Source organism: Canis lupus, chromosome 23, assembly GCF_011100685.1.
Source record: "Canis lupus familiaris isolate Mischka breed German Shepherd chromosome 23, alternate assembly UU_Cfam_GSD_1.0, whole genome shotgun sequence".
Classification (NCBI taxonomy): Eukaryota; Metazoa; Chordata; class Mammalia; order Carnivora; family Canidae; genus Canis; species Canis lupus.
Genome location: NC_049244.1, coordinates 2,839,208 through 2,850,697, shown reverse-complemented (window position 1 = coordinate 2,850,697; position 11,490 = coordinate 2,839,208). Strand labels below are relative to the sequence as shown.

Here is an 11,490-nt window from a genome sequence, read left to right as displayed (position 1 = left end):
AAAGGACAAATACCCACCACTTGCTTCCTCGTGGATGGAACTGGAGGGTATTATGTTGAGTGAAGGAAGTCAATTGGAGAAGGACAATCATTACATGGTTTCACTCATATGGGGAATATAAAAAATAGTGTTAGGGATTATAGGGAAAGGAGGGAAAATAAGTGGGAAATATCAGAGAGGGTGACAGAACATGAGAGACACCTAACTCTGGGAAACAAACAAGGGGTAGTGGGAAGGGAAGGCGGGCAGGGGGTTAGGGTGACTGGGTGATCCAGCACTGAGGGGGACACTTAACGGGATGAGCACTGGGTGTTATGCTATATGTTGGAAAATCAAAAAATATATACAAAAAATTATAGTTTAAAAATTATTAATGTCATTTTTGTGAACCCAAGCTCTAACTTATTCCTGGGTAAAACATGCCTTCTCTAAAATCAAATGTTTCAATAATCATTGACTTACTAGACCATAAACTCATTTATGAATAACTCATTTATACAGATAATCTTCTAACTAGCACTATAATTGAGGAGATGAATAAATATGTTTTATCATAAGCAAGTAGTAGATGGTATTTGTTGAAATTAGGCAATTTGTATTAATTTTCTTTGATCAAAATTTGCAAAAAATTAAGAAGCTTTTTCAAGATATGTTTATAGAATGTCAGAAATAATACAAATTAGAAATTTTAGATTTCCCATTAAAACATTTGTCATTTTCATGCAATTTTTAACTGTCAAAATCAAAACAAATGTACACAATACTGGATATCCAGATATGGATGAAGTACAGTGACGAATCTCTTTTTGTACCTTAAAATTTCTGAAAAATGAAATGCTTATTAAAATTGAATTATGTATTTAATGGTAAAAATACTTAGCTCATAGGTATCCAGAGAGCAGGTGCTTGACACATAGTGTGAAATAGTAGTCAAGGACCTGACTCCCAGGGTGCACTGGCAGGAGTTGCACTACCTCTGCAGGGTGATTTAGTTTTCTTCACCAGTGCATGCATGAGTGTGTGTGTGTGTGTGTGTGTGTGTGTGTGTGTGTGTGTGTGGCTGCACAGCAACACCATCAACTGGAAGGATAAGAAAGGTAACTCTCAACAACTATATAGGCACCTACCTGTAGTACCTATTGCTTCTTTAACAAATTACTCCTAAACATAGCAACTTAAAACAACAAAATATTTATTATCTAACACAGCTTCTCTGAGAGTCAGGAATGCAAAAGTGGCTCAGCTGGGTGGTTCTGGCACAGGATCTCTTCTGAGGCTGCAGTCATGATGTCAGCTGGTGCTGCAGTCATCCGATGGCTCCCCTAGGGCTGCAGGATCTGCCCCCAAGGTGGTTCTCTCGTGGCTGCTGGCAGGATACAGCTCAGTTCCTCACATATGGGCCTCTTCATAGGATTCCTTAGGTATGCTGGTGACATGGCAGCTGGCTTTTGGAAGAGACAGGAACAGAGAGGGTAGTGAAAAACTTTTAACATCTTTTAATCACCTAATCCCTATAGTCATACCATCATTTCTGCATCCTCCTCTTTGTTAGAAGCAAGTCACTAAGTCCAGCCCATAGTCAAGGGGAGGGGAATTAGGTTCCATGTTTTGAAGGGGGGTGTGTGTCAAAAAATTTGACTTATTTTTTTAAGTAGGCTCCATGAACACAAGGCTCAAACTCATGACCCTGAGATCAAGACCCAAGCTGAGACCAATTGTTGGATGCCCAACCAACTGAATCACCCAGGTGTCCCAAAGAACTTCACATTTTAAATCAGCTCAGTGCAGCAAGCCCAAGGATCAGATGACTCATCCAGCTTCCCATCACATACCAGAGCACTCACATCTAGATCTTTCTAGGTATTTGTGGTGTATTCCTAGCATTAATGTTTAATACATAGATCCTAATGTCACACAGCTAAAATAAGTTGAGGAATCAGTTTGTGTTGGAAATATAGATAATTGTTTCTTTTTTCCAGAAAGTGCAATCTTACACTCAGAACATTGTTAACTATGAGCCTCCTTGAATGGTAGCCTCGTTCATTCTGAAAACTTCTCCAGCATTATTTTATCATATCAACACAACCAGTTGAATTCAGAGAAATGTCCTTAGCCTGAGCAAGCCTAGTCCTAAGCTGGAGCCACAGAAGTATATGTTTGAGTGGCAAGGAGAGGAGGGTACTGAGGGGGGCTAAAAATGATGTTTCTGGCCAGTCACTCCAAAATGGGCCACTTTACAACAATTTGCTTAAATAACTGATAAATATATCAGTCACTAGACACATTTATATTCAATAGGTTTAAATTTCACTGTACCTTTTAATAGTGGTTGTGTGTTTTGAGAGGATGGAGAAAAATGGTTGAAAAGTGTGCCCTCAGCTAATTCTGTGGAAAGACTTTACCTGAGGCTTCTCCACTCAACCTACTCCATTCTGATGCTGTTTCCAAGCCAACATAAAGCATGATAAAGAGACGGCATCAGATCAATGCTGGCTGGACTGAAAAAAAAAAAAAAAAAAAAAACAACTGGCTAATGGGGAAAGCCTCACCCTTGGCCATAGAGAACTTGCCATCCCTGCCTGGTACCAGTTATTCTTTCTTTCCCTGACCATGAGATTAGTATGCACCCTCTCCCCGCAGGCCTCCATGCAGGAGTTTACACAAAGTGGGTGACTATCCTTGGAAGCCAGAAGACTCTGGAGGTTTTCTTCATTTACTCCCATTCTCTCACCATATGGCAGCAGAGTAGACTCATACACACTCAAATAAAATGGTGACTTCTTTTATTTGCAGAGTTGTACCAAACAGAACTCTTTTCAAGCAGACTTTTCCCTTGCCACATTACATTGATAATTAATGTTCATAATAATGACCTTGGAGATCTGTCAGACTCTGAGGAACCTAATGAACAATTAAGAGAATGAAATGATTTTCAATAGGACTTCATGCTTAGTGAGTTTGGTATTCTAATACTTTTGATAGATGGTCACGATTGATTGTCTAATTCCTCAAACCTGTGAGGAAGCAGAGGATTTACTGTGTGGCAATGGTACTGCTGTCATGAGTAATTTGGGAGCATATTACCCAAAATCCAAAAAATTGTCACTCAGCTCTAGCATACCCATGCAGGCTGCCACATAAGCTAAAGCCACAGGGAAGTGTTGAATTGGAATAACTCAGAACCCATCTTTTCCTTCTAGATTAAAAAAATTATTGGGGCTCCTCAGTGACTCAGTCGGTTAAGCATATGCCTTCAGCTCAGATCATGATGCCAGGGTCCTGGGATGTAGCTGCATGTTGGGCTCCCTGTCCAGCCGGGAGTCTGCTTCTCCCTCTCCCTTTGTCCCTCCTCTCTTCATGCTTTCTCTCTAATAAATAAAATATTTTATTATTATAACTAAGGATAATTATCAATAAAATCATATACCAAAATGCTGTTCTTAGGATGCCTGGGTGGCTCAGCGGTTAAGCGCCTGCCTTCAGCTCAGGGCGTGATCCTTGAGTCCTGGGATCGAGTCCCACATGGGGCTCCCTGCATGGAGTCTGCTTCTTCCTCTGCCTATGTCTCTGCCTTTCTCTCTCTCTGTGTCTCTCATGAATAAATAAATAAAAATATTTTTTAAATGCTGTTCTTATAGTCCAGGAACTATCTATTGCCCTATCCATTTTTAACTTGTTTAAATAATTTGATACAGAATTAATATAAAAAATTAGATGGAAAAGATTAAACTACTCCAGGTGGCACTTTATATCCTATTCTTTATATCATTATTCTTCTCTTTCTCTCTTGCTGCTCCTGTTATTTTCAGAAATGTTTCCCTACTTGTTAAAAATTCAAAATCACAAAAATTTACAGTGGAAAAAAATATCAAGTCCAAGCCTCATACTTGGAACTTGAAAAACAAAGATCCCAAAGATAATATGACTTGCCCCCAAGCTACATAACAAGTTAGTCATAAAGCCCCAGGAAGAACCCATATTTCCCAATTCCTGAGGAGAGATCAAAGCCACAGCAAAGCCAGTTACTGCTAATGCAAATTCTCAGCTATCACAGCCAAAGAAACAAACAAACAAAAAGAACTGGGAAATGGTATTTCAATAAACTCTTTTGACCACTAAGATTGAAGTCCCATGTGTTCTATTTTAAATATCTCACATAGCTTTGCACAGTGGCAGTATCATAGCCAATGAGGTTTATCCGAGGCACGATTATTGCTAATTAAATATCTCACATATTTAGGATTTAAGTAGCTTTAAGCAGAAAATTAGAGCTCACATGGCATTGCTCATATTTAGGATCTCTGAGTCTCAGAGGCATGCAGTTTAGTAATTTATGTCTTTTCAGGCTTTGGTTCTTCTTCAGAATGGAGACCATGTCCACAAGAGAGTGTGAGCAGTTGTAGTAATTCTTCAGAGTTATGCCAAGTGTGAGAAAGGGGATTGATTACTTGGTACAACAATTAGATTATCACCACACACATATACACACATTTACATGAACACATGTACATGTGCATGCAGCTGAAGCATTTGAGAACAAACTGCAGATTCATGCCATTTTATTCTTAAATATTTCAACATGCACTTCCTAAGGATAAGGACATTCTCCTTATTGGTGAGAAATGAATTTAGAATCCAAGATCTGAGGGCAAGTGTACTCACTGATGCTAGGGTACCATTCCTTCTTGGCCCTCTCAGCAGACAGTTCTAGGAAAGACACTTTTAAAGAGGAGTTCATGTGTGGATATTCTCAATTCAAATTTAACCTTACAGTGTTTTATTTTAATGTCTTCAATTTAATATTTGCTTTGCATCTTTTTTCTTACACCAAAAATCTTGGTTTGTATAACACAATATTTTCTCCTTTATTTTAATTTTTTAAATATGTAAGACACTCACCTGATCCCAAAGTAAAAACTATATGAAATGTTAACCAAACTCACTGAAGTTTCACTTCCAACCTTTTCCCTTCCCTTCATTTCCCCACGTCCTATAGGTAACTAATTTTATCGCTTCTTTTTGAAAATATAAGCTAATATGTAAATATATTCTTATTCTTCCTTTTATTTTTAATTTTATCTGATTTTAATTTAAATTCAATTAATTAACATATAGTGTATTATTAGTTTCAGAGGTAGAGTTCACGATTCATCACTCATATATAACACCCAGTGCTTGTTACATCACATGCCCTTCTGAATGCCCATCACCCTATCCCTCCACCTTCCTCCCCTCCAGGAACCCTCACTTTGTTTCCTATGGTTAAGTCTCTTATGGTTTGTCTTCCTCTCTGATGATGTCTTGTTTTAGTTTTCCCTCCCTTCCTCTATGCTCTTCTGTTTTGTTTCTTGAATCATATAATTGTGTTTCTCTGACTGACTTACTTCATTCAGCATCATACCCTCTTGTTCCATCCACATTGTTGTAAATGGCAAGATTTCATTTTTTGATGGCTGACTAATATTCCATCATATATATATATCACATCTTCTTTATCCATTCTGTTGATGGATATCTCATCTCTTTCCATAGTTTGGCTACTATGGACATTGCTGCTATAAACTCTAGGGTGCAGGTGCCCCTTCAGATCACGACATTTGTGTCCTTTGACTTGTGCAATTGCTGTGCAATTGCTGGGTCTAGAGGAAGTTCTATTTTTAACTCTTTGAGGAACCTCCATACTGTTTTCCAGAGTGTCTGTACCAGCTTGAATTACCAACACAGTGTAGAAGGGCTCCCCTTTCTCCACATCTTTGCCAACATCTGTGGTTTCCTGACTTGTTCATTTTAGCCATTCTCACTGGTGTGGGGTGGTAACTCATTGTGGTTTTGATTTGTATTTCCCTGATGCCAAGTGCTGTGGAGCGTTTTTTCATGTGTTTGTTGGCCACTTGTATGTCTTCTTTGGAGAAAGAAATTAATTGAATTTAAATTAAAAATCAGATAAAATTACAAATAAAAGGAAGAATAAGAATATATTTACATATTTGCTTATATTTTCAAAAAGAAGCGATAAAATTAGTTACCTATAGGACGTGGGGAAATGAAGGGAAGGGAAAAGGTTCATGTCTTCTGCCCATTTCTTGACTGGAATATTGTTATTTGGCTGTTGAGTTTGATAAGTTCTTTATAGATTTTGGATACTAGCCCTTTATCTGATAAAACATCTGCAAAATTCTTCTCCAACTCTCTAGGTTCACTTTTGGTTTTGTCAACTGTTTCCTTTGCCATGCAAAAGCTTTTTAATTTTGATAAAGTCCCAATAGCTCATTTCAGCCTTTTTTTCCCCTTGCCTCTGGAGATGTGTCTAGCCAGAAGTTGATGTGGCCACAGTCAAGGAGGTTGCTGCCTATGTTCTCCTCTAGAATTTTGATGGAATCCTGTCTCACACTTATGTCTTTCATCCATTTTGAGTTTATTTTTGTGTATAATGTAAGAAAGTGGTCCAGTTCATTCCTCTACATGTGGCTGGCCAATTTTCCCAACACAATTTGTTGAAGACTTTTTCCATTGGATATTCTTTCCTGCTTTGTTAAAGATTAGTTGACCATAGAGTTGAGGGTCTATTTCTGGGTTCTCTATTCTGTTCCACTGATCTAGGTGTCAGGTTGTTTGTTTTGTTTTGTTTTGTTGTTTTTGTCAGTACTATACTGTCTTGATGATCCCAGTTTTGTAATACAGCTTGAATACAGGCATTGTGATGCTCCCAGGTTTGGTTTTCTTTTTCAACTTTCATCTGTCTATTCAGGGTCATTTCTGGTTTCATTCAAATTCCAGAATTGCTTCTTCAAGCTCTGTGGAAAAAGTGATGGTATTTTGATAGGGATTGCATTGAATGTGTAGGTTGTTCTGGGTACCATAGACATTTTCACAATATTAATTCTTCCAATCCATGAGCATGGAATGTTTTTCCATCTCTTACTGTCTTCCTCAATTTCTTTCATAAGTGTTCTGTAGTTTTCAGAGTTCAGATCTTTTACCTCTTTGGTTAGGTTTATTCCTAGGTACCTTATGTTTTTTGGTGCATTTGTAAATGGGATCATTTCCTTAATTTCTCTTTCTTCTGTTTCATCATTAGTGTATAGAAATGCAATTATTTTATATCCTCCCACATTGCTGAATTCCTGTATGAATTCTAGCAATTTTGGGGTATAGTCTTTCAAGTTTTCCACACACAGTATCAGGTCATCTACAAAGAGTGAGAGTTTGACATCTTCTTTACTGATTTGAATGCCTTTTATTTCTCTTTGTTGTCTGACTGCTGAGGCTAGGACATCCAGTATTATGTTGAATACCAGTGGTGAGAGTGGACATCCCTGTCATGTTCCTGATCTTAGGGAAAACCTCTCATTTTTTCTCCATTAAGGATGATATTCACTTGAGCTTTTTGTATATGGCTCTTATGATATTGAGGTATGTTCCCTCTACCCCTACAGTGTGGAGAGTTTTAATCAAGATAGGATGCTGTACTTTGTCAAATGCTTTTTCTGCAACTATCAAGAAGAACATATGATTCTTGTCCTTTCTTTTATTAATATGGTGTATCACATTGATTGATTTGTGGTTGTTGAACCATGCTTATAGCCAAGGAATTAATCCCACTTGGTCATGGTGAATAATCCTTTTAATGCACTGTTGGATCCTACTGGCTAGTATCTCAGTGAGAATATTGGAATCCATGTTCATCATGGATATTGGTCTATAATTCTTTTTGGTGGGATCTTTGTCTGGTTTTGGGGTCAGGGTAATGCTGGCCTCATGGACAGGTTTGGGAGTTTTCCTTCCATTTCTATTTTTTGAAACAGTTTCAGAAGAATAGGTATTAGTTCTTCTTTAAAGGTTTGGTAGAATTCCCCAGAAAGCCATCTATCTGTCCCTCCCTAGACTCTTGTTTGTTGGGAGATTTCTGATTACTGCTTCAATTTCCTTGCTGGTTATGGGTATGTTTCAGGTTTGTATTTCTTTCTGTTTCAGTTTTGGTAGTTTATAAATTTCCAGGAATGCATCCATTTCTTCTAGATTGCCAAATTCGTTGGCATATAGTTGCTCATAATATGTTCTTAAAATAGTTTTTTGTATTTCCTTGGTGTTGGTTGTGATCTCTCCTTTTCCATTGGTGATTTTATTAATTTGGGTCCTTTCTCTTTTCTTTTTGATAATTTTGGCTAGGGATTTATCAATCTTATTAGTTCTTTCAAAGAACTAGCTTTTAGTTTTATCTGTTCCACTGTTTTGGTTTATATTTGATTGATTTCTGCTCTAGTCTTTATTATTTCTAATCTCCCACTCGGTGTAGGCTTTATTTGCTGTTCTTTCTCCAGCTCCATTAGGTGTGTGATTAGGTCAAGTGTATGAGACTTTCCTTGCTTCTTGAGAAAGGCTTGTATGGCTATGTACTTGCCTCTTACCACTGCCTTTGCTGTATCCCACAGGTATTGAACAGTTGTGTTTTCATTTTCATTTGGTTTCCACGTATTTTTAAAATTCTTTAATTTTCTGGTTGACCCATTCATTCTTTAGCTGGATGCTTTTTAACCTCCAAGTATTTGAATTCCTTCCAAATTTCCTCTGGTGATTGAGTTCAAGTTTCAAAGCTTGATGGTTTGAAAATATTCAGGGAATAATCCCAATCTTTTGGTACCAGTTGAGACCTGATTTGTGACCCAGTATGTGATCTATTCTGGCGAATGTTCCACGTGCACTCGAGAAGAATGTATATTCCGTTGTTTTAGAATGGAATGCTCTGAATATCTGTGAAGTTCATCTGGTCCACTGTGTCATTCAATGTCCCATTTCCTTGTTGATCTTCTGCTTAGATTATCTGTCCATTGCTGTGAGTGGGGTGTTAAAGTCCTCTACTATTATTGTATTATTATCAATGTGTTTCTTTTATTTTGTTATTAATTGGTTTATATAATTGGCTGCTCCAAAATCAGAAGCATAAATATTTGTAATTGTTAGATCTTCTTGTTGGATAGACCCTTTAAGTATGATACAGTGTCCCTCTTCATCCTGTACTATAGTCTTTGGCTTAAAATCTGATTTGCCTGATATAAGGATTGCTACCTCAACTATCTTTTGATGTCTATTAGCATGATAAATGGTTCTCCCCTTATGCTCAATCTGGAGGTTTTTGGGTCTAAAATGCTTCTCTTGTAGACAGCATATGGATGAGTCTTCCTCTTTTATCCAATCTGATACCCTGTGTCTTTTAATTGGAACATGTAGGCCATTTACATTCAGAGTAATTATTGAAAGATATTATTTTAGTGCTATTTTATTACTTGTAAAGTCCTTGTTTCTGTCTATATTACTTTTGACTCTCTCTGTGCTTAAAGGATCCCCTTTAATATTTCTTTCAGGGATGGTTTAGTGATCACGAATTCTTTTAGTTTCTGTATGTCCTGGAAGCTCTTTATCTCTTCTTCAATTCTGAATGACAGCCCCCTAAAAGTGGGGTTGCTGGTTCAAAGGTTAAAGCATCTGTAATTTTGCTAAATTTTACCAAATTCCCTTGCACAAGGTTTGTCTCATTTTGTACTTCCACCCTCAATAGAAAATGTTATCAAATTTTTAGATTCAGGAGTGTTTTAATTTGCCTTCCTCTTATAAGGCAACATGAGCATCATTTTATATGTAAAGAGTGACTGACATTTCTTTTTCTCTCTTTTCTCACATTTCTCTCTGTTCATGACTTGTTTCTGTATCTCTATCCAATTTCGGGGCTTCTCCATTTTTAAGGGCTCTCTGTATACTTGCCCTGTTCTGTGAGATAATTTGCAAATGCTCTCTCCTGATTTGTCTCTTGGCTTATTAGGGTGTTTTGTTTTGTTTATTTGGTAGTAAATTTTATCAACCTTTCCTCAATTTTGTTCCTGGATTTTGAAAGGCTTTCTTCACTTCTGGGTTATAAAGTAATTCGCTGTGCAATACTTCTTTGGTTTCACATTTACATTTGGATCTCTGATCCATTTGGAGTTTATCTCAATGTGAGGATTAGATTCACATTTAGACTTTTCCAAAGGGCTATTTGTCTCAACATCATTTAAAAATCTATCTTTTCCTCAGACAGAAATAACTTGATTGATTTTTAGAAATCAACTTGTCTAAAAAGACACTTCTACTACACTGTGGAACAGATCTGCTCCCACACTATTTAGAACAGAGAGGAACAATGCTCACAATAGTATATATACATTGTCCTCCACTGGCCTCTCCAGAGCCATGCTCTGTCCCCCTGATGCCACTGTAAAAAGGCCCACTTAAACTCTTTCACTTATGCCCTTTGCCCTTTGAATATGCATTTGGGTCTGGCCAGAGCCTGACTGATGCCAAAGGCATCAGAAATAAATACCAGTCCATCAGCAAAAAGGTAAACAGCATGGTTCTACTCTACCATCCCAAGTAAAGCCAAAAAACAGTCCATGAAGTCGCACCTTATTTAAAAATCCAGAGTGATATTATTTATCTTGATTATCTTCCTTTTTACTATGCCAAAATCTGGTCTAATTTTTGCTTAGTTTCACAAATTAAGCCCATCCTCAGAAGTTTAAAGTTGAACTCCTCCTGGGATACTAAAGAAAGTGCTCCCTGCCTCTGAAGACTAAAAGTATTCCTGAATGTTTTGAGGTGGTATTCTCTCTGGGGTGACTGCTTTGAAGTCAGAGCATGTGCAGGCTCTGGTATGTTTGCTTAAAAACGAAAGCCCTCCTCTTGTTACTTATAGCTAGGCCCTGAGTGCTACTTCCTGGGTACATTTCTTTACTGTAATATTTCTTTGCTTAGCATTTAAAAGGCTCTTGCAAAAACTTTTAAGTGTCTCTGACTGTTATAAGTTGCTGCTTTGATCAGTGGAAAACTTCCACAGAAAGTTTATTATTCTACTGCTGAGTCATGTTCAAAGTATGACTTAGCTTTGTTGCAGTGAATATTGACCTTGGAAATAAATGCTAACTGTCTCACTATGATATAATATAAAAACAAAAGGTTTTGGAAGTTCTATTTCTCATGCTTTTATGAGGGACACTTCCCAGTTCCATATTTTGAGCAGAAGCGACAGGGAGAGGTAACTCAAAAGCAGAGAGTACATTTCTGCCTGGGGCTGTCCTGCTTCTTCCATACTTTCATCTTACAGCAGGTGTCACTTTGACTCTGAATTAGACTTTGAGTTAAAGATTGAATATAATAACATTATGGTGAAAGGGGCCTTAGGTCATTTAATCCAGTACCATATTTTACAGGGAGGAAACTACAGCCCCAAAAGAATGTTGTTGAGAGTGCCATGGTTGTGCTGAGTCACAGGCATCCATTTCATGGACCAGTATGAGTGTTTACTCCCATCTTGGCTCTGAAAGAATAAATTGGTGTACCCCTGGGGGTACAATTTTCTGGAAGGTAGAGGCTAGCTTGTTATATAAAGTAGGAAAGAGGGAAAGCATCTTTTCTTCCTAAAGGAGAAAATTCTCTTCTACCTTCCAACTGTTAATGATA

The 11,490-nt window shown here is 37.5% G+C and overlaps 1 long non-coding RNA gene and 1 pseudogene across 1 annotated transcript in view; one reads left to right on the top strand and one right to left on the bottom strand.

Moving 5' to 3' along the window:
- Window positions 1–1,209: 1,209 nt before the first annotated feature.
- LOC119877418 overlaps window positions 1,210–11,490 on the bottom strand; it is a 31,907-nt gene continuing 21,626 nt past the window's right edge. The window contains exon 3 of the long non-coding RNA XR_005376674.1: window positions 1,210–1,445. This is a non-coding gene — a long non-coding RNA (uncharacterized LOC119877418). The remainder of the gene's footprint in view (window positions 1,446–11,490) is intronic.
- LOC119865476 lies at window positions 4,159–4,347 on the top strand (annotated as a pseudogene).